This window comes from Topomyia yanbarensis, chromosome 2, assembly GCF_030247195.1.
Source record: "Topomyia yanbarensis strain Yona2022 chromosome 2, ASM3024719v1, whole genome shotgun sequence".
In the NCBI taxonomy this organism is placed as follows: Eukaryota; Metazoa; Arthropoda; class Insecta; order Diptera; family Culicidae; genus Topomyia; species Topomyia yanbarensis.
This window is the reverse complement of record NC_080671.1, coordinates 114,043,620-114,067,521: the sequence shown is the minus strand read 5'-3', so window position 1 is coordinate 114,067,521 and position 23,902 is coordinate 114,043,620. Positions and strand designations below refer to the sequence as shown.

Sequence of the window (23,902 nt, the reverse complement as noted above, 5' to 3'; positions counted from 1 at the left end):
TTCCTTCACCAACCAAAGCATCCATTTGTAATTATGTGGACAGTTCGAGCATTAGTGAGCTGCGTAATCTACGTCTAGTACCTTTTCGCTCAATAATCCTTCTCAGAGTTCACGCAGGGATGTCATTTTTTAAGCTCTGGCTACATTTAACAAAATTTACGTAAATTGCAAGATAACAGTAATCAGGGGATTTCCTTTCGACTAGTAAACTAGTAAACAGTAGATAAAATTGCCGACTAGTAAACAGTAGATAAAATTCCAGCTAGTTTAGTAAATTATTTCATTGAAACATCTCTTTTGTATCCATGTAATTTGTAAAAATCCACGAATTCCGAAATAAAACCTGTAAGCTTCGTGTGCTCAACTATAATATTTGCTTAATCCAGGCAAATACAGCTATAGTTATTTATGCTTTGTAGTGAAATCAGTAGTATATTTTGTACACCCTTTACATGTCAACAAACAAAATTACTGGTCTGTCTGTTGCCCTAGTTTCAAGGATCTAGTAGAAGAATTGCCTAGAAAAATAAGCCTGTCCAATGATATAAAAAGTATCAATTTCATAAAAGAATGGGATCTGTGAAAAATCTGAATACTTAAATAGATAAATAATTAGTTGTTCTCACTTGTCTGAAAACACTCACCATTTAAATTGAAAATTATTATAAATTTGAGTTGAATAGGAGTTGAACCGATTCTGCGCATCTACAAATCGCCTGCCTAGTCAGAAGATTTGGAACGGATTTCGACATTATCTTGTATTTGTATTTGTATTTAAAAAATTGAGTCTCAATGAACTACTTTAAAAAGAAATGACCTAAAGTGGCATGCGCGGAACTAATGACGAAGTCGAAGATGTTGTTATAATCGTTGAAGCGACGGGTCATTTCTAATATCGGTTATTGGCAGCGTAGTTAGCGTTGTGCATTTCAGAGTGCAGCAGTATTCGAGAACAAAGGACACGGGTTGGTGCGTAGAGGTTAATTTGTGATAGAAGATCGGGAACATCATATTCCGCCATAAGAAGCTTAGACACGAAGGTAGTTTACGACGCGGGTTTACGATCTTCTAAAGTGTGTAGTCCTAATAATCGACAACGATCTTCGTATGGTACAGGTTCAGCGGATCGTTCCAAGGCAATTGACGTAACGCATATCGTATGAATCTGCGCTGGACAGCTTCACTTCGTTGGCTTCAAGATGTATGATGGGAGCACCCACCAGACCACGTTTGCAAATTCCAACGGTGAAAATGGTAGCTTATAAATTAATAATAAAAACCAAATTTAAAAGCAAGAATTCGTCGGTGTACTATACCATTTCTTGTATCAGACAACATATTGTCTATTGCCTTAGTTTTGGAACTGTTTTCACTAAGAAATTTTCAAAATTACATTTAGTTTCAAGTGATTATTTCAAGTCACCAGAATTAACACATTTATGCAATATGTTTTAAGTCCCTCCCGCCACAAAATCCTGGCTACGAGCCTGTCACCACCATCACTAACATCAGTAGTGAGCGAAGTTGGTTTCGATGGGATGATTACCAGAAGTTATGAAACGAATGTTAGTAAACATACGATCAGATAGAAAAAAAATCTGAACAAATGTAATAAAGTTGTATTTAAGAAATTCATCCACATTTTCAGTAAACAAGCCATGAAAAACTTTTCAAATACTCGCAACCAACTATTAACTTCAACTGCAGGGCAACACTAAATAACATTTTAGCTCCAAATCGATTGATTCCGATTCCGATTTTGGACAGTTTCAAGTCGTTTGCCGCAGAAAAAAAAAAGTTTATTCATACGCTTCGCGGTGAGATATTTTCTATCAGCCACTGGGGAAGTGTCAATCGCTTCTGTCAATATCTGGCCGAAATCACCTGAGCTCGTGTCGAGCATGGGCTCAATTAGATCAAATCCCAGCTGGTTGGTTGGGCAAATGATTACCTAAGCCGTTACTTATCGTCCATCAGAGCAACGGCAACGCTCACTGGATGGTTTTTCATTCTTGGTCGATAAGGTATTGCTCAAGGAACGCAAAGGTGCATAGCGTTAGAGTTCGTCGCGATTGCGGTAAAATGTTCTAACTAAAACATGACTCGCATTATTTACTACAATTCTGAACATACTATTGAGCTAAATCTTACGGTTATTTCACAAAAAATGTTTAGTTCGTGCGAATCGAGTACTGATAGACAACCATGCACTGCTAGGACCCATGCAAAACTGACTCAAATAAAACTTCGTTAAAAGTTTAATAACTTCTTTTAACAAAGCCCAATTCACTAGCAGTCTTCGGAAAAGTTGTAGACAATTAAATTATCTTTCTTATTTTCACTTACAGTGATAATAAGATATATACAGTGCCACATAGCGGCAAAAATGCGAGTTAGTGGGTTTTCTCTACGTAAATTGTCGAAAAATCCCATGCAAACTTTAGGCACTTTGTTCCGGTAGCTAGACTTGTCCGATTTGCTTCAATTTGGTGCAAGTACTCCTGGTGGGACTAGGAATCGAATCAGGGGTGGGCCGATAGGGGTCATTTTTTCCGGTCACTCTAATCTGCAGTCTGCATTAAAAAGTGAATTAAAACCATAGTGTTTAGTATTTGAGAAGGACGCAACTTAATTTATTGTCTTAACGAGTGCTTAGCAATGTCATTGTTAGGAGAGCCCCTTTATCAGATTTTTCGAGTTATGCATATTACCCTACAATGGAGATACATAAAAACATTGAATTGCTCTTATTTCTATAGGCTTGTCAATGATTTGAAAAGAAATCCGAATAAAATCTGTATTCGATCTATCGCTGCTTGATTTTTACATATTGGTTATTCTAATATTATAAAACATACTCTTACTAAGAAATAAAATCCATAAGCTGTGTCCAATATAATTTGTCACCATTATTTTTACGACATATTTTGAACACTATTTATTTTATACTTTAAAGTAAAAATTTACAAGCGAACCTTTTCAAATACATAAAACGCACAATCCAATCATTGAAAAACAATTGAATTGTACTGTGAAATCCAATTTAAAAATGCAATCGTAGAATTATGAATCGTTTTCGATGACGTTTTCTCAACTCTGAATTTAGATTAATTTGTACCTAAAGATGAACTAATACTACTGAGACTTAAACGAAACACAACCCAAAAAACCTATTTTAATCCACCTAGCGGTGCAATTGTGCCTTTCTCAATCATGAATCACGAGAATGTGTGCGTTGTTTATATTCATTAAAAACTTTTAAATGCATATATTACATTTTATTATTATACATCATTTGAAAACTATATACAGGAAAACAAATCATTATTCGAGTTCTAAAATTTTGAAAAAGAAGAAACAGCCACGGTAATATTGAACTGAAAAAAGGTGCGAAATCGGCAAAGTTCCAAAAAGTCGATCTATACAAAAAAAAATTCGAGATAACATAAAATCTCGACGTTTCATGCATTTTAAAGATGTTTGGCATAAAAAATACGAATTCAATTTCTGAAATTTCATGGGGTCCTCCCTTTGAAAAAAAAATTATAGTTCCGGCTTATATGGGAATTTCATATGTGACCGGACGATTTAATCTATATTTCCGGACCCATATAAGCGATCCGTGCGAACTCCGGGACTAAGTTTGTGAAAATCGGCCCAACCATTTCCGGGAAACTGATGTGAGTTCATAAATTTTGAAAGATGGCCGCTTTTCCCGGGCACTTCCGGAACCGTCTATGGTGGTCAATGTAGTCAACGAAAGTTTGGTTGGCCGTCGGTGACCTAGAACAGCAAATTTAAGTTGTTTGAGAGACATTTTAGCGAAATTTTTACCTTTTTTGCTTTCATCGGAGTATCGGTTTGAATCACAATTTGCTATGTGATCGCACGCCACAGCCTGTAACTCCGGAACCGGAAGTCGGATCCGGATGAAATTAAATAGCCATTTACGGGGACGCAATACCTTTCATTTGAGGCTAAGTTTAGTCGAATCGGTCTAGCCATCTCCGAGAAACCGGTGTGACTGTTATTCTGAATTTAGATACTTCCGTCGGGGCTTCCGGAACCGATGATGGTGGCCAATGTGGCCAAATAGACTTTGAATGGATGTTAGTGACCTAGTGCTACAAATCGAAGCAGTTGTGGTCAAATTTTGGAAAAAATTTCACCTTTATACATTCATTGCAGAATTTATTAAAATCGACATTTTCTACGTGTTCGTACTCATCACCCTGTAATTCCGGAACCGGAAGTCGGAGCCATAAGAAATTCAATAGCAGCCTATGGGAACGTTGCATCTTTCATTTGAGACTAAGTTTGTCAAAATCTGTTCAGCCATCTCTGAGAAAAATAAGTGACATTTTAGGTCACATACACACACACATACGCACATACACACATACATACATACACACATACATACATACACACACAGACATTTGCCGAACTCGACGAACTGAATCGAATGGTATATGTCACTTGGCCCTCCGGGCCTCCGTTAATAAGTCGGTTTTCAGAGGAATTGCAATACCTTTCTATTGAGAAAGGCAAAAATGTAATTATCTTCATCAAACCAATCGAATTTGGAGGAGTTGGCAAGGCAAGGAGACAAATGTGTGAAAAGCGTCCAAAATAAGGAGGGATCCAATTTAGGCTGGTTGCCCTATCATTCGTTAATCAAAATCGTATTTCTATATCTTTTGATGTCTGTGTAAATTCACAATGAATTTTTCTGCAGTCGGTTTTATAAGACTCTCAAAAAGTAAAATATATAATTTTTTTTTTTCACTTACATTGTTCGTCCAACTGGGAATATTTTCTACAAAATCGACAACTATTAGTTTTTTTGTTAGAAATATTTTATAACTTTTTGAAAGTAAATTTTTCGAAGTTAGTGGTTTTACAGTGTGCGATTTTTTTTAATTCTCAAAACCAAGTGTCAAAGTTAGCCCAGATGCCAAATTTTGCGTAGTTTGGACAATTTTTTACCCTTGCCAACTTCAATTGAAGTTTTTGCCATTCGCATTACAGTGACACAATCTCATTTTCGTACACCGCTTTGCGGAATGCTTATATGCATTTTACAAGTGAAACATTAGTTCACGATACATTTTTTTATGTAGAAATAGTTTACTAGACAGCATAGGGAAGATACAATCATTTTTTCAAAAATAATCATAATTCTAAAGATAGTGAAATATACACTCAATCTCATATTCGTACAGCACACATATTTTTTTAAAAATTCAATTGAACTTTCTATAATAAATATTCAGTGGTAGTGGTAGCTTTTATTTGTAATTACAGTTTTCAATCGTATTGGAATGCTGACCACTAGTTTTTGTGTGTATTCAACTTAAATTTAATCCCATTCTTATAAATAGTAGTTTCGAAGATCATTTTCTTGATAATACGGATAGTTTCGCACCTTTTACCCAAATACTCCCATTTATTTTTCTAATCAGTTAATAAACGGGATTCGCAGTGGAGAATTACTCTAAACGTTTTTTGCACGCCTTATGCTTTAGGTTCTTCTCCTGATCGAATTTCCAATATCCACCATTTCTTAGAAAAAGTACCATTTTACGGAAGCTTTGCTTTAAAATTTATTTTAAGATATTTATTAAAATATACGTTCTGATCCATCATTCCATTAATGAAGACCAAATTTCTAACACTTCTAGTGGTCATATAATATCCCATACAATAACTCCATTATCCCTGCGCTTAGCTGCTGTTATAAGGCTTTTACGTCTAGGTCTGAGTTCGTTTTTCTCCACTCGAAACAACAGCCATTTGAGTCAAACATGTTGAATTTGGACTCGTAGACAAAGTTTACAATCTTTCCAATATTCCGATAAAATGTTACAATGTTGTTTAGTAAATAAAAAATCAATTCTTGTTTCTTCTCATTGATGAACACAGGCATTGTAATGGTCCGTTCTCCATACACTACGAATCGTACCAGAGCAGACTTATACTTTAATGCTATGATTCAATTTATTTACCATACATATATCATTGATTACTCGATTTTCCCAAATTTTTCTAATGAAAAATCGTTTATCCCTCATCGTAAAATTTTTATAGTTCAAGTTTTATATCTTGCTCTACGTTTCGCCACATCAAAGTTTTTAACGACATGTTAAAAAGGTTTGACGCAGCCTTTGTACAATTTCAAAGATTTCATGAAGTGATTTAGCTTCATTTTGGTGAGTCCACTAATGGCAGTTAGTTTACTTTTTTAACCATTACGTTAATTTGAAGGAATTTTTTAAACTAGTGTAGGAAACTGTGCCAATGAACAGTTTTCTATAGTCATACAATCTATTTTTCTAAGTACAACAAAAAAAAAATAAAGAAATAACAGATCTTAAATCACAAATTAATTGATTTTTCAAAAGTGTACGAATATGAAATTGCGCCATTTTCACACCAAGTAATGATTTTGTATGTGTAGTGTACGGAAACTTCCACACTTTAGATAGCAAATGATAAGAAAATGACAGATGATGATTCTACTACTACATTCACAAAACAATACCTATATTAAATAGCGCAAACATTTATGAAACAATTTTGAACATATACACTAGAGGTGTACGAATATGAAATAGTGTCACTGTATGTAAAAATATTTTTAAAAAAATGGATAAAATACTAAACTAATTGCATAAAATTTCAAACTAGCCATTGGAAAATTACAGCTCACACATTTTTAAGGTATTCAAATAAGAATACATCCGTTTCTTGAAAAAGTTGGGGTTTTGGGGTATTTTGTTCCTAAAATTCACTATTTTTAATAACATTTCTGCTGTTTTTGCAGTTTTTCAAATGTTGAATAACCCTGTACCGGTTGAGATGGGATGGATTCCTCATTAGATGTTATGTGTATAACGATTTTTATCATCAAATAGCGTCGTTCTTATTGATGAAATTTGACATGTTTTATATCACTGTATTGGGATACTATATAGGGACCGTCCATAAATGACGTAGCATTTTTTGAGCGATTTTTAACACCCCCCTCCCCTATCGTAGCATTTCGTCACAAACCTCTAAGTACCCCCTGGTAATTACGTAGCTTGACGGTAACTCTCCCCCCCCCTTGACCCCGTAAAATTAAAAAAAAATAAAAAGCGATGTTAGTTTTTCCCCTTTAAAAAAGCTACGTAGCATGCACATGACCCCCTACCCCCCTGTCATCACACATCATCACAAAATACAAAACTCCCCCATATAATGCTACGTCATTTATGGATGATCCCATAGAAGTACTGGTGTTCTACTTTAATTTTTTTGTGAATTTCCTTTAAGAATTAAAGGTGATTTTTACTACGTAAATGCGAAAAAATCTCATTTCATTTTCATGTGTCAAAGTCATTGAAAGTATGAAAATTGAAAGAAAAAAATGTACAACTTCATTATTCCATTTTTCCAATTAACTGAAGGATAATAAATTAAAAGATTTCCTATTAATTACTGCGGAAGAACGTTTTTGTATGTATAATGATAAAATACAGTTACATTTCACAGGACTTCAGTTCTATGCTAATATTTAGAGGAATGATAATGGTTTACCTGGTTTCGAAAGTATTTGTCTCAAAGTATATGGCATTTTATTAATAAAAATTGCGAAAATTGAATTTTTTCATATATGTTACATTCTGAGAAGTCCGTCAAAGTCAATTTTCGTGTAAATAAGAATAACATTTTATTATATATGGGTATACAAATTAAATAAATAATTTTTCAACACAATTTTTAAAAATACATGAATTTTACCGGTGCGGTCCAGTACATGCTATGCGGTTGCAGTAAGCGGTGCGGTTTTATTATTTTTCTGCGGTTACGGTGCGAACTATCCAATGGATAGTATCCATTTATCACCCACATCCGCACCGCGACGAACCCTAGCTTTAAATATACAACGTTAGATATAGTATATTTAGCGAAAAATATAAAAAAATTGACAATCCAAAATTAAATTCGAGGCTTAAATACAATTGTTCCCAAATTCGTAAATAAAGTGCCATGAATTCAGAAACAATCACATTTTTACGTTGTGAAAACAGGACCATGAAAAAATCATATATTTAATAATTATGTTTAATTTTCCGGACTGCATAACGCTTTTATTAGTGAAAATATTTGATTTTGTTTTACGAACTTCGGGCACGATTTTCGACATTCCATAAGCAAATCGATTCTGTTTACGTGAGCCAGTTCAGAACATTTATAAACATTATTGTTAAACCAAAGGTCATCTCGTGATTATATTCAAAGATTTAGGAACATTATTTATAGTTCGACTGAACTATAAATAATGTTGTGAACGATGTGAACTGATTCGTGACTTATGACACCCTGATCATGAGCTGGCTTTCGTAATTTTGAATTAGTTCACAAAATCAAAACAGTCTGGATAACTTCTCGTGAAGTATTTCAAGAAACTCGGAATATTATTCACGAATCCTTTCATTTAGATCATGGTTCCCAATACATCAGTCACGATTCAATATGCGTGGTCGTGAAATAGTTCCCAAAAACTTAAAGTATTATGCATGGTTTCGTGAACTGTTCCATGATTCCTATTATATTAGTCAGGATTCACAATTCATGCTCGTGAAATAGTTCATAATATCATTAATTATTATTCATGTATTCGTGAGCTGGTTCATGATTCCTAGTACAGTATTCACGATGTATCTTGCTAGGGTCATGTATAAATGATGTGGTTTTTTGTCTGGTAAGAGGGGTATACCAAATTTGTGACCAAGTGCGTCGAGAGTAAGAGTAGGGTCAGGACTGCAGGATTGTGAATCGAGAGAACTTTTCCGAACTTAATTTGACTGTATCGATTTTGTTGGCTATTTTCGGCAAATTTGAGACTAAGAGAAACGAAAGCAATGAAAATGAAAGACGGATAGAGATTCTAGAACGAATCAGTTATAAACTTAGAACGGAAAACTAGGACTAGGCACGCTCATATGGACATGATCGAAAGGAAATGTGAAGTATTTTTTGCCTTCTGCTAAGTAGGAGTTGGGCGTTGCACCCAAGTCTACCACATGGTCTATGGTAGAAAATAACTCATCATCATGTTTCACCGCCGACGCCGGCGTTTCTCTTAGCCTCAAATTGACCGAAAATAGCCAACAAAATCGATACAGTAGAACCTTGCGGCAACTAAAACATAGTAACATATGACCTTAATTTGAACGAAAGTCTATGTTATGCTGAACATGTGATTAAAAACCATCAAACATTTTATACGGTTATAAGAGTTAAAGAAACATATTTGAAAATTGTTCGACGGTTGGAGGGACCTTTGGAAAAAGCTACGATATTTACGGTTGAATTTTGAGACGAAATGCAACGACAGTTGCTAAATGTGGATCAGAAAATAGTCAAAACTTTGTGATCACTAAATTGGCATGAATTTCGCACCAAGCTAAAAGGTTGAAAAAACTTTAGAACAGGTCAAATATTAATTTCTAAATACTGGCCGCATAGCTTCGCGACTCACAAAGGCTTCTTGATGTAAGAATAAAACATACCTACTATCCATTTTTTCATTGCATTTTGTATTGATTGAGCACAGTGAAGATCTTTTCGTAATGCCCAGAGATGCAAACAGATTTTTTAGAAAATCTGTTTTTTTAATGGCTGGATTTTTCTGGATGACTTGAAACTTATAAAATTACAAGGGGCAGCCCTATGGGGTTGCACGAACTGTAGACGTAGGACTTGATGTAAAATATTTATTCTCTTAGTACATTTAGAGTTATAGTAATCTATATATATAAAAATCAATGTATGTTTGTATGTATGTCCGCTAACTACTTCTACACTACAAGTCCGATCTTGATGAAATTTGGCATACGTATTCTTTCCCCCAAGAAGATGTTCATGGTATGGTTTTTTTTTGGGGGGGGGGTACATTGAGATTAAGGGGGGGGGGTCGTTTTATAGGCAAAGAATTATTTATATCTCCATATTTATTAGTATTTGACATATGTATTTCTCCCACTGAGCCGATGGATGATGGGAGTGGACCAAGAAAGGAGGGGGGGGGGGAGGGGGGAAGAGCGTTCTGAAGTAATACTTATCTATTCGTTCAATGTAATTATTAGCGATGAGTTCAATTTTGACATAAGTATTCCTTCCACTAAGGAGATAGGGAGGTACCTAAACCGAGGAAAGGGAGAGGGGGGGTGTACTGAAGAACTTTTTTTTAGCTTTATATATATATATATATATATATATATATATATATATATATATATATATATATATATATATATATATATATATATATATATATATATATATATATATATATATATATATATATATATATATATATATATATATATATATATATATATATATATATATATATATATATATATATATATATATATATATATATATATATATATATATATATATATATATATATATATATATATATATATATATATATATATATATATATATATATATATATATATATATATATATATATACACCGTGTCCAATAAATTCTCATACACTTCTTCAAAGGCATTGTTGTCGTGTACGCACAACACATATATTAGCTATGTATTGGTGACATGTTGTACTATGTTTGCACTATTACTGACATGATAACATACATTCTTTCATTCAGTTTACATTTTCTACCGACGATGAAGGAATTCCGTGCCGTGGTGATAAAAAATTTTTTGGCTGGTGAGCGCCCGGGCGCTATTTTCAAAATTTTAAAGAGTGTTGGAGTAAAGCGCGATTATGTTTACCGGACCATCCAAAGGTACCGTGACACTTGCTCATTGGATGACAGAAAAAGATCCGGCCGCCCTCGTTCGGTAAGGACTGGACAAGTGGTTAAAGTCGTGAAGGAACGGATTAAGCGAAAATCTCAGCGCTCTGTTCGGAAAATGGCTGCTGATCTGAATATGTCGAAATCATCGATGCACAATATTTTAAAACTCGACCTGGGACTGCAAGCTTTCAAGAAACGTAAAGTACACGGAGTTTCGGAAGCTTCCAAGGAAAAAAGACTTGAAAGATCAAGTGCTATCCTATCACGGCACGCTGGGGAAGAATTTATATTTTCTGATGAAAAATTATTTGTCCTGCAGCAATCTCACAATGTCCAAAATGACCGATTGTGGGCTGTCCCTTCCAGGAATGTGTCAGATAGTGACAGGAATATTCCTCGATTCCAAAGCGCCGGTGCAGTGATGGTTTGGGGAGCAATTTGCAAGCGTGGCAAATTTCCGCTTGTTTTCATCGACAGAGGCGTTAAAATTAACGCTGTGTATTATAAAACTGAAGTTTTAGAGAAAATCGTAAAGCCAAGTGTGCAAACAATGTTTGGAAATGGCCATTATGTGTTTCAGCAGGACGGAGCGCCTTCCCACACAGCGAATGTCGTTCAGAGCTGGTGTCGGAACAATTTGAACGACTTTTTGGCGAAGGACGAATGGCCTCCCAGCTCTCCGGATCTTAATCCCTTGGACTATTTTGTGTGGTCATACATGTTGTCGAAGATCAACGAATACAGAGTGTCCAATATAACCCAATTCAAAACCGTAATTCAACGGATTTGGGACGAAATGCCGATGGAAGCCGTGCGTGCCGCTTGTGATGGTTTTGAGAAACGTCTGAAGCTGGTGAAGAAATTAAAAGATGGTGTCATTCCAAAACATATGCTGTAAATGATCAGTATTATATAGCATCACAGTATAAAAAATTTCAATAAAATTTGACTTACCAATACACAATAATTTGGGTTTCATTTTGTATGAGAATTTATTGGACACGGTGTATATATATTATATGATTTGGCATCAAGACGTAGACATGATTGTTGGTTTCGGAATCTGAAGGAGAAGGAGGGTTTCTGATGCACTATCTATCAATTACTTCAAAAATCTAAAATTTTTGTTGCATGTATGTATACCAGCACATACATGAAATGGCAAGAATTTATTTGATAGAGATCTATTACGCGAATGACAATATAATACTGATGAATTGCATGAATTTGTCGAAAATTAAATTGAAAATTAAAATGAAAATTGCACTTGCGATCGCTTCATCTGAAGTTAAATCAACATTGCTGGATTATGGACGAACAGCTCTGCCCTAAAACATCCACTAAATCTTGCGCTTGCGGAAAACGTTACTTACAATATCAATCAAAATTTGGATGTAAGCAAAATGCTGAAAGATTGCAACACTGTTATATAGGACGAATTCACGAAGACCCATAAAAGGAACTAATCGAATATTTGGTGGCGTGGTCCGCGATCTTCGTCAAATTTTATCCGTTAGTCGACACCTACTGATGAAATCAGTACTTGCTTAAGGCGGTAGGATTATTGTTGAAAAAGATATCGTGCTTAAAAAAAATTGGCGATACCGAGAGTATTAGTCTATTCAGACAATAATGCAACATTTAAGCAATATTTTCCGTAAATGTTCACCGCAAAACATTGAAAATCTTCAGGAGACACCACGAATAAATGCGATGTACAGCATAACTCTAAATCTACTGAACCAAATTGTTTGAAATTTTGCACAGTTCTCCTTCATATCATAACATCATTAAAGATCATAACTTTGTTCACAAAAATTAGTTTCATGATTTTTTTTAGCGAAAATTGGATTTTTAGCTGCAGAATGCTATAAAAAAATCAAATATCAAGAAAAAAAATAAAAGCTTCGATCAATACCTTGGGATTTGTAGAAGAACTGTGCAAACCTTGAAAACGATTGGTCCAATATATCTTGATTTGTGATGTACACCACAAAGCAAGTTTTCAGAGATTCTCTGTCACTGGCTCATTTTTAGTATTCTGCTATGATATTTGAAGAAATACTGTTCAATTGAGCAGTGATTATATGGAAAGTAAATGAATATACTAACACTCTCTGTATCACCAAAATATTTTTTTTTAAATGCGCCATTTTTTATGAATTAACTTCACCCACGTCCACCAACACTCCGTTATGTCTTCTTATCATTGGAAATATGTTTCGAAAACAGAACTTTTCACTGTATGTGCATACTTTTATTGAATGATTCTTATAGTCACCTTCGTAGATTAATTCGCCAAAAAAAGTTAGATGTATGAGTTGGGAAAATGTTAATCGATGCAACAATAACTTGCACCACATTTCCACACGATTTTGTAAAATAATACAATCTGTTGAAGAATTAATCGATTGCGTATATTGACTTCAATGTCAAAAAATCGATGGTAATTCTGTTAGGCATATAAATCTCTGGATCATCGTGTTGAATTATTTAATTCAGTCGATCCACCATGCTTTCAGGAGCATTGGTTTTATACGTAACCAACCCAGCAGTCTCCGTCAGACGAAGGTTTTTATATTTAATCGAAAGAATAAAGTTCTTTCTACGAATTTTGGCGATTAAGGAAGTTGCTTAAGGTGTAAATTGATAAAAAATATTCGAAAATTGACAATAAGTTTGTTGTTTCGAGAGCTACAGATTCATCGTTGTTATAAAAAATGTGTATTTTATCGCTTTTAACAACTTTGTAGAAGACACTTTTAATAATAAAAAGTAATCGTAAAAAGTTATATTCGAAAAACTGTTTTGAAGGGGTCTATCCCAAGCAAACCTACATATCTCGCTACTGTTACTATATAGAGATTTAGTATCTTCAGTAAAGATTTTCACAATAATATTTTCTAGAACTTTACTGCAGACAGTGAGCTTCTAGCTAAATTATTTGGGGAAATAAATTTTCTATCTCACTTTGGGGATTAATCACTCAATTCATTATATCAACAGATGCATTATTATATTCAGAAACTTCTTCGAAAAAATCCATTCTCCAAAACCAATGAATCAGGAGTTATTGAATTTTGATCGTGAAAACGTCGTTTAGCAACACTGTGCACCGCATGTGTTGCAATTGAAATTTTGTGTGCCTATTATATTAGTTACTGCGCAACATCGACCCACCACAACTGTGCTTTGGTTGAAAAATTTCATTTAAGCGACCATTGTAACTAGAAAGTATAAAGGAGCAGGTGTACTGCTACCTCGAATTCGAATGATATCAAGGGATTTCAAACGATTGTGTGTTGGAAAACAGAGCAATTAATTTAATTGTGCTCCAGGTGGTCAAACTAAGAACATTGTCTATCCGCGAGCAAAAATATTTGTTATTTTTAATATTTTTAAAATATTTCGTTTAGTCCTGACGGGTGTAGTGAAGCGCACCGGGTTACAGCTAGTTCAAATATATTTCTTAAGAATAGTTTAAGCACAACCAATCAACATCGAATGTTACATATTGAACCAAACCTTCTTGGTTGTCAAGTTACTTTATTTGTAGTAGGCGATCGAATCCAATTAAACTTATTTGAGAAGATCTGAAGAAAGAAAACCGTGACCGAACTAATATCTGAAACTAAATCTTTATAGCACAAGATAAGCTTTCAAAAATTGTAGAAACTTTTCGATTGTGTGTGGTAAAAACCCGGACCGTTGAAGAAAAAACAAATTTTAGACAATATAATCACATTTCATGTATAGACCAAGCTTTCTAGTTTTATTTTGTCATCATTTTAACTTTCCTAAAATACGTATACAAATGTAGCGAATGTAGTGGTCTTAATCATATATCTGTGCTTTCCATCGATCCGCGTAAATTTGTTGCTAAGAAAGTTTTCGTCTTTGCGCAATGAAAGCACAGATTGCTATCATGCAGGTTACGCATGCATCCGTTAACAAACATGGATGTCACATTGAAATCTGTGTTTCGGTCAAAAATATTATTTTACCATCTGTGATAACTAAAACAGAAAAAAATCTGTGACAAATTTCCGAAAAATCTGTAAAAAATCACAATATTTCTTAAAATCTATCAAATTATTATCAAAATGCCAAAAATCTACCATCTGTGAAAAAGAATCAGATGATCAAAAATTGTAAAAAAAACATCTCTGACACTACAGAAAAATCTGTGAATATAGTAACCCTGCCAACAATATGTTTGAGGCGAACGTAGATATACCTACATTCGCCTCATACATTGAACTCGAGCGAACAAAGCAAAATGAGTCAACGCTGATGATGATGGGTAGAGCGAAAGAAACAACTAGTACCACGACACTATGTTAACCGTGTTCGCAAATGGAGCTCGAATGTACAAGCGATTTTGTGTAGGAATAACTGTGTTCGAGATTGTACATAAAAGTGTGCTGGAAACGAGCACAACACAAAAGAAAGCATAGCACTGGATAGCGAACCTCCACAAGCAGTGTAACGGACGTTTCACTCAGCTACACTGGCTGTGAAAACACAGAGCGCAGTGATCTGCTCCGCCTGCCGTTCAACAGGCAACTGAGCTTGTCCGACCAAATCCGTTGTTTAAATAGTCGATGATGACGTCATTCATAGAAGCGTAGCGAGCGGGGGAAGCGCTATCTTCTGTGTATAAATGCGCGATATTTTGACAAGGTTGTATATTATATAAAATTTTTAATGCCATGATATCAAAAATCTTTGGGTTTATCTATTGGAATTTATTCTTAGAAGTATTTCGGGGCGATATCCGCAAAAAAATTTGAAAATTTATCGTGAGATGGCTGAATTATATGCGTTTAAAATTGGACCACTTTTCGTTACATACCATTTTTGTAGAATTTGCAAAGTGCACCCCCATATCGAAAACAAAGACGTAGTCCTACGTCAAAAAACTTTCTTGCACGTTGATTAGCTGAACGTTAAAAATTAAATTTGGAAGCTAAATGCTCACAATTTTAGCGTAAGGTATATTAAAAGAAACTCTTATGTCGCTGTACAACTTGACGCATATAATAATGACCAAGTTTGCAGCCAGATACTGATGAGACGAAGTCGAACCGCCAATTCATGATTTGCATACAGGTATTTTACCTAACAAGTACAACATGATTTCAATCCAACTTAGAGAGAAATATAACCAAGCGCAAAGTGTTGGCTTGTTGCTGGAACCAGGTTTCGATTTCGCCATGATTACATCAGCAATAAGAATTCTCGACAAACTTATGATTAGGACGTGTAAGCCAAAAGTACCACAATAGATCTAAATACTGGTCGCAGTGGTTCGTCTCCAACAAAAAAAATCCAAAAGTCAAATTCACTTGGAGCGCAAAATTCGGACAAACTATTGTAGATCGAACGCCGTCCACCCCAGTTAACGAAAAAACTATTCTCATCTTCTTACTACCAACAGCAAGTAACGATTTACCCGGAATTTCCTTTTGAAGGTCATTTTGAAAGTTGGCATCCTAATGATATGTTTGTTAAGCGTTTTTGTGCTTACATTATTCATGGTCAGTAATTTGCTCGTGAATACAAGTTGCTGAAAAAAATGGACGTATGTGACTAAGTCGATTGCCAGATATTGATGGGACGAAGTAGAAAGGATTATACATGACTTAATTAGTTGTTTTTCAGATTGTCTGGATAAATGTGGACAAATAATCCAAAATCTAGACAAATAATAATCTGTATGACTAGATGACGCATAAAATTTGGGAAAATCCTGATAAATCTGGAAGGTTGGCGATCCTGGTGATGTCCTACAAGGAATTCGATCTACTGATATTCTTTAAGACTCAGCTGTTAGCTGCGTATTGTTACAAAATTCGAAAATTATTATTAGCTGTTCAATAAACGGTAGTCTAGGAATCTAGTCGGAAAAATTAAATAGATCAAATGCGTAGGGTGGCAGCTGCGGTTGTGCGGTTGCTTTGGAGACAGGGCACGATCACTGTCGCTAACGCGATAATCATACGTTCTTTCTGGAACGTCATCATGTCCTAGGGATAGTGCGTTGGGCGGGAGTTTCAAGGGTTGCAGCTTCTAATCCTGCCCCTTGAATGGAACTTTTTTTCACATCATTGCTTTCGCTTCACTCACTATTTCGATCTCCCCGTTGGTTACCACCAAAAAAGTCTCAAAGAAGGTATTGGTACTTACGTCAAAAACCAAATACATGAATTATTTGGAATTTCCAAGTATTTATTAATTTATTAAATTGTACAAATATGAAAATGAAACAAAGTTGGAAAGGATAGAATGAAAAAATACAAGGTTTCATTGTATCACAGCTGTCTTCTGATTAGCAGAATGGTAAGAAAATAGCTAAAATTCCTGCCAAATTTGCATTCTGGGCCACTAGGCAATGGCAAAAACACCAATAGTCGTGGGAGGTGGATAAAAATTGTCTAAATAATGTGAAATTTGGCATCTGAGCTACACACCAAAAAAATCTGAATTTTATCGTTGAAGTAATTGCAAACATGACACAATTCACCAAACCGTAATTTACGAAATGACGGAGCATTACCGTATTCTGTTTAATTTTACATGAAACATATACTTTACGTGTGCAATAACATAAAATTACACTACCTACCTTTCAGAACAAATGCTGTATGTGGAGTAAAATTACATGATTTACGAAATTAAACGTCATGTAAAATTAAAGTCAAACGTAAAACTAAGTCATTTTTGATGCTCGTATATGTCAGGGTCAGGAGACGTAAATTTACACTATTTTTTCTAGGTGTGTAGCTTTGATATTAGTCACCAGAAGGAATTTTTCATCATTTTCCTTCTACTTTCTAAAAAACAGTTTTCGGGTTTCGAACACTCGAGATGGATTTATTTATCGTGTTATCTGTTTCCGAATCTGAAGTTATAAGTTGTTGACAAGGGCTTCTATTCAAATGGTGGAGTCATGACCGGAAAAGATGCTCATTGTTGAGGGTTTGATGTAAAAAGTACCATATTTATAGAAAATCACTTCAACTGCTGCATCACGCTATGTTGAATAATATATGCTAATGTCACTAAAAATTAATTTATATGTCAGACCAGAACCGCTAAATCGACCTAGTACAAAAATCTCCATTGAAAATTATTGACTCAAATGTCCCAAGATTCCATCATAATAAAAGGGGTGAAGCAGTAATTTTGATATCGAGTAAATATTGAATAATTCAACTGATTTCCAATGTCCACCAAAATCATTGGCAAATACTGGAGCAGGAACTATGCCAGTACCACTTTGGAAGATTTCTAATCTATTTCAACTTGACAATTCCAAATAAACCTCGTTTTCAGTTTACAATAATTGTGCTCAAATCATTTTAGATGTATGGCATATTGCTTTCACTGTCACCGCCACATGCCAACAAGTGTCCCAACGTTGGCAGAAGTCGAAAACCTCTCAAAATATTCAAATGATATTCAAAGGAATATTTACTTATTCTCCACACTGCACCGCTCCGTAGCTCTACAACCGCACCCGCTGTGCATGCAAAACCAGGCATAGCACCCCATTTGTTGCCATTCTTTCTGGTATTACAACATTATAGCATCCGTAGCGTATGCCAGAGTCGGAATAATTGCGCTCACTTCCAACAGGTACGAAGCGAATCATAATACGAGAACCAGCTGCTCACCATGCGCCTCCTTTGCATGACTGATCAAACCGAAACCGGGATGCAATTCATATTAATCGATTTCCTACCGCAACAACCAAATCCCTTCAGCCCCCGCAGGTGATATTATTTATAGTCTCATCCATTGGATGAAAGGACCCATTCGAACTTGCCCTCGGTCACGGCAAATCGATCGTTGTCATCGTCGTCGTCGTCGCCGTTGCTACAAACCATTAATTTATTTATCCACTATCACACACTGAACGGCTGGATGTCACACCATCACTTCGTGCAGTGGTCTTCTTCCTCGTAGTTGCTATCGTCGTCGCCACCGTCGTCGTCGTCGTTGATGCCGATGCTTGGCACAACGACCACCACGTACCCGGCGGGGTCTATGTAGATCAACAACAAAGCGCGCGTCACAGCACCATTTCCATATTATCTTCGACTATCCGTCATGAACTCTTTCATTTTTCTTCGTTTCGCTATTACCGCTGTGGGCCAGGAAGACAACACCCTCAACGCACCACCCGCACACTTTCACCCCCACTCCGGTTTGGTTGTTGTTATTCGCACTAGCTTTTCACGTCCCACGACGACGGTCTCACCAATCGATACTCAACTTTCTCGGTTTTCCTATGCCGACAGACAGCCTGCGGTGACCGGCGCTGACCCGGCTTACCACTAGTTTATCATGTACACAACAAATTCTGCCGGAAGGTATTGGTTGAAAATTTTACGCGCCACAATCACCGAAATCCAACGCGGCCGACTTCAACACTCGAACAAACTGACTGCACTGATGCTCTTCAATAGGTTCAATTATTTCCCCGCTCTCTCTCTCCCTCTCTCCGGCAGCACTGCGGGCGGCAATCAAATTGCTTCTTCTATACACATTTATCTCGTTGGTATTCTTCCGTTTTCGCAATCGCAATCTTCTTTCAGCACTAGCGTCACACTTTTTTGATATTGCTCTTGTTGGATGTTCTACTTCTGGTTCTGGATTCCACCCGACTATTGGCCTCCGTTCATCGGGCTATTGAATTTCATATCACGAGCGTCACACCAGCGTCCAAACATCAGATGGCACATCGTCGAATAAACCAATAATCACATAGAATTAAGTGAAAATTCAAACAAGCCAAGTTTGCTGTGTGTCTGTGCGGTGACACATTCGGGATCAATCGAGCGTGTTTGATGTGGGATATGGACGTCTATGTGTGTGTGTGTGTGAATGGCGGTTGGCGGTTCGAGTGGTTTAGATGGAAGACTGGATAAGTTGATTGGAAATTTTGCTGCTTTCCCAATTTAAACTAAAATTAATTAAAGTCAAAACTGTGCTCGATTCAATTTTACGATATTGAAATACCATACAAGATAGTGGCATACTATCCTTGCTATCTAAATATTTCGATCTGATGCAAAATTTTAAATTTTAGTAAATGAATTGAGTCATTAGGATGCGCTGCGCTGGTAGCTTTTGAACAATAAAATACCATGCGTTTCCATATTTAAGTTTGTTACGAAAACAACCTAATTTATTTATTTATTTTCGCATAAGTCTGACTAATGATTTAGTACTATGATGTGGTTCCAACATACCAATAAAGGTTGCTTGGGAACTTAATTAGTCTCTCTTTTATTTTGGAGCTAGCGTCAATCTGTCGGATTGTGATGAGACGAAGTTGAAACCTAAATTCCATAACTAATTTAGTTATAGGTTTTGGGTTCTTAAGGCGCAAATGTAGTTTTACCGCATTTTCTCCTTAGTGGAAGAAAATTGGTATTCACCCATTTTTTGTCCTTAGTACCTTTTAGTTGCTGTGCGCTAAGAGCTAGTAATAAAATTTGTAGTGTTCTGTCTGATAAACAATATTAACCTCAAGCGTCAATGTACAGAACTATTTATGTTTCCCGCCTTTTGCAGGAAAGAATAGACTCCATAGTTTTGGTTATACAACCGCATTTCAACAAATGAAAGTGGAGGATCGAGCCGGTGCTGGTGTCTACTGTCGTGAAATGGAAATATACTAATCTCAACGAGTTGGTAGATACTGAACAGAACACTACGCGGAAGTATTTCCGAATTTGTGCGTAAAAGATGTTTTTACTCTTCCGGTCAGGCTGCCCTAAAAACGCTCAATTCAGGGGATTAGAGATCAAAACTAGTTGTCGCATGTTGAACTCAAATCGAAGAAGTGGGCATTTCAAATACAATTATTTTTTTGGATTTTCACAAGTGCCAATACCTTATTTGAGACTTTTTGGTGGTATCCAACGAGGAAAACTGATCGAAATGATGAGTTAAACGAAAGCAATTATGTGAAAAAAATCTCCCCAGAGGCAGTATTCGAACCTGCAACCCTTGGGACTCAGGCCCAATGCACAAACCTTTATACTATCCCTGGGGTATGATGATGTTCTAGAAAGATTACATGATTATCGCATTGGCGGCAGTGATCGTACACTAACTCTAAAGTGAGATCACACACATACCCACATCTGTTACCCAACACATTTGATTCATTTAGTTCCAAGGGTTGCAGGTTCGAAGCCTGGGGGGATTTTTCGTCACTTAATTGTTTTCGCTTAACTCACCATTTCGATCTGTTTTCCCCATTGGATACTAGCAAAACAGCCATTTAAAATAATATCTATCATTTACAATTACAACATTGTCCACGATTTTGAATATAAATCTGGGACATTTGCATATAAAGATTTAACAATAAAATTTCTTACACACTTATCTAATTTTATCAAGGTTGGTTTGTCCAACCTGAGGTCCACTACATAGGCATTCACCTCTAATTCAGAATTCTGATCAGATATTTTCTAGCGGTACCAAGTTGGGGTGGGATACTTACTTTTGCCAACAACTTTGCTGAAGGTACAAAGTCGTCATCATTATTGTTGATTGCTTATGGATCCCTTGAAAAATAATTCATTAATATAACTTTTCAAATATCATCCTGACAAGTTCAGTATGTTCCGTAAAAAGGATTGAATTATTGAAATAGACAACTTTCTATATCACAATATTGCTGTATCTAGTGTATTTTCGAAGAAATTTTTGAAAACTATTGTCTTTCAAAAAGCGATTGTTTGCTAACATTTAAACGGCTGAGTTTACGTCAATAGTGTCTTCGGAATACTTGCCAAAAGCAAGGTCTGTCATTTGCTGCAACGATTTTATTGATTAATCCTCCCAGAAGTGACATTTTTCAATAAAAATGTTTTTTGGTTGCGAATATATTTGATTAACACACTAAATATTTTCCTTAAATACTTTAGAAGTTATAGCTTGTTGTAGGTGGATAACCCTCAAAATTATATTTTAGAATATATCTTTCCAAATGTCATTCCTACGAGTTTTATATACTCTATGAAGTTATTTCAATCATCAAAATACAAAATTTTCATTAACGCACATTTTCCTCAACTCGAGGGCTTTGGGCATTTTTAAAATAACAATAGTGTTGTGCAATCATATATAACTCTATTGGAGATAACGATAGATAGGTGGAATTCATTCGTTTCTTTCCCGTTCAAAAGTTACAATTAATGAAACATTCGTAATATTATCCAAAATTACCGAATACCTCCTAAGTCGGAAGAGATAGACAAAGGGTATCTTCTGAAAAGATATGTATGTTGGCAAGACGAACAACTTATTGGAACATGCTGAAGATTTAGGTACAATAATTAAAAAGTTATATTAAAAAGTTTTTAAGGAGCCACTCACAAACAACGGTCTACAACTTCAAGTGTAGTACAAATAGACGTTTTTGGACTTCAGTAAAGTTGTTGGCAAGAACAAGCTCTTCAACTTATTTCTCATACTTATACTCATACTTGGATACCACCATAAATCCAACGGGGGAAATAGTACAAAGCAGTGAGTTAAACAAAAGCAATTATGCGAAAAAAATCCTACAAGAAGCAGGATTCGAAACTACAAACCCTTGGGACTCCGACCCAATGCACAAACCCTAATGCTATCCCTGGGCTATGATGATGCCCCAGGAAGAACACATGATCACCGTATTGCACACAGTGATCGTTCCACTGCATCTAGAGCGAGATGACACACAACCGTCGCTGCCGCCCGACACAATACGAAGCGAGCTACAAACAAAGTTACTTTTATATTGTATGCCTTCTCTGAATAAAAGAAACAGTTGTTTTAATTATTGCTATGGTGATCTATAGAGATGAGTAAGTCGCACAAGCATGAGGTGGTGCTCCTGTTACATGCGTGGGCTATTGATTCCCGGCTTTTTCGCATAAGATCCAACATTTACTGAAGGCGAAAATGGAGGTTAAGCTTACGGAAATAGCCTTTATCGAGTTCTACCATTCAATCCCGATAACGTTCAACAAATTTGCCCGGACGAAACCATTCATTTTGAATCACAATTTTTAACTCGTGGTTGTGTGTGACAGCGCTGTAATCAAGATGATCATATATGTGGACAATGAGAAAATCTGCGGTCGGTTACAGAATCTGACACACCTTAAGTACACGGTGGCCATTAAAAGATTCATGTGACATTTGAAAGAAATGGAATCCATTACGAAGGACACATTTAGGAACTCCAATCGGTATTCTTGTGGTGGGAATCTGGGTGAACCGAGCCATTTTCCGTTTACCTGACCCTGCAGTACAAAACATAATGCGATAGTACCAATACACAGAGAATGCTGCTGCGTCAAGTACCTCAAAATCAACAGCCAGTACCATCATTGAGTAAGCTAGCACTCGTAATCCGTAAAGGTGAGAAACAAGAAAGAAATCAGAATTTCGCGAACATAAACATTGAAACCACGATGATGACACGGACGTGTACAAGATAGGAATTAACTTCCGCCAAGCTACCGAGAAAAAAATATTTCTACGCCTCATGAATAGGTCTTAGCCCGCAATGGCTAGTTGTTCGCACGAAAACTACTCAACAACCTTTGAAACTAGTTTTTATTATTTTTGTTGTTTGCTTCATAGAAATGTATAAATGGCTACACGTCGCGTTTAGCTAAAGAATTGAACCGAATTCAATAAATCAATTATATAATAAAGAAGTCAAACAAGTTTTTAAAGACTGAACTACTATAACTCCTTAAAAATGAGCACTTTATCGCTAGTAATTGCCAACAAAACTCAGTTAGTTGGCTCTATATTGGCTAGAATACCCAAGTAACCATAAGCATTAAGCCCTTGCACAGCACTGGCTATACATTAGCACTAATGTTGCATTTATACTCAATTATAGCATAAACAATGCAATCAAGCTCTATATAAGCATCATAAATGCATACATGCACAGCCGAAATATAGCATTATCGCTTGATACATACGTAAATACAGCTGATATAAGGCGCATACTTTCCATGTGCATTTAGTGCCACTATATAGCAA

At 35.8% G+C, this 23,902-nt stretch overlaps 1 protein-coding gene across 12 annotated transcripts in view; it reads right to left on the bottom strand.

Moving 5' to 3' along the window:
* LOC131679245 (dual 3',5'-cyclic-AMP and -GMP phosphodiesterase 11) overlaps positions 1 to 23,902 on the bottom strand; it is a 422,056-nt gene that overhangs the window by 245,464 nt on the left and 152,690 nt on the right. For 4 of the 12 annotated variants that reach the window (XM_058959926.1, XM_058959930.1, XM_058959928.1 and 1 more), the window contains exon 2: positions 18,718 to 19,522. The exons of the other annotated variants lie outside the window; for them this stretch is intronic. The gene's annotated coding sequence lies outside the window, so the exon portion shown is untranslated. The remainder of the gene's footprint in view (positions 1 to 18,717; positions 19,523 to 23,902) is intronic. 12 annotated transcript variants of the gene reach the window in all.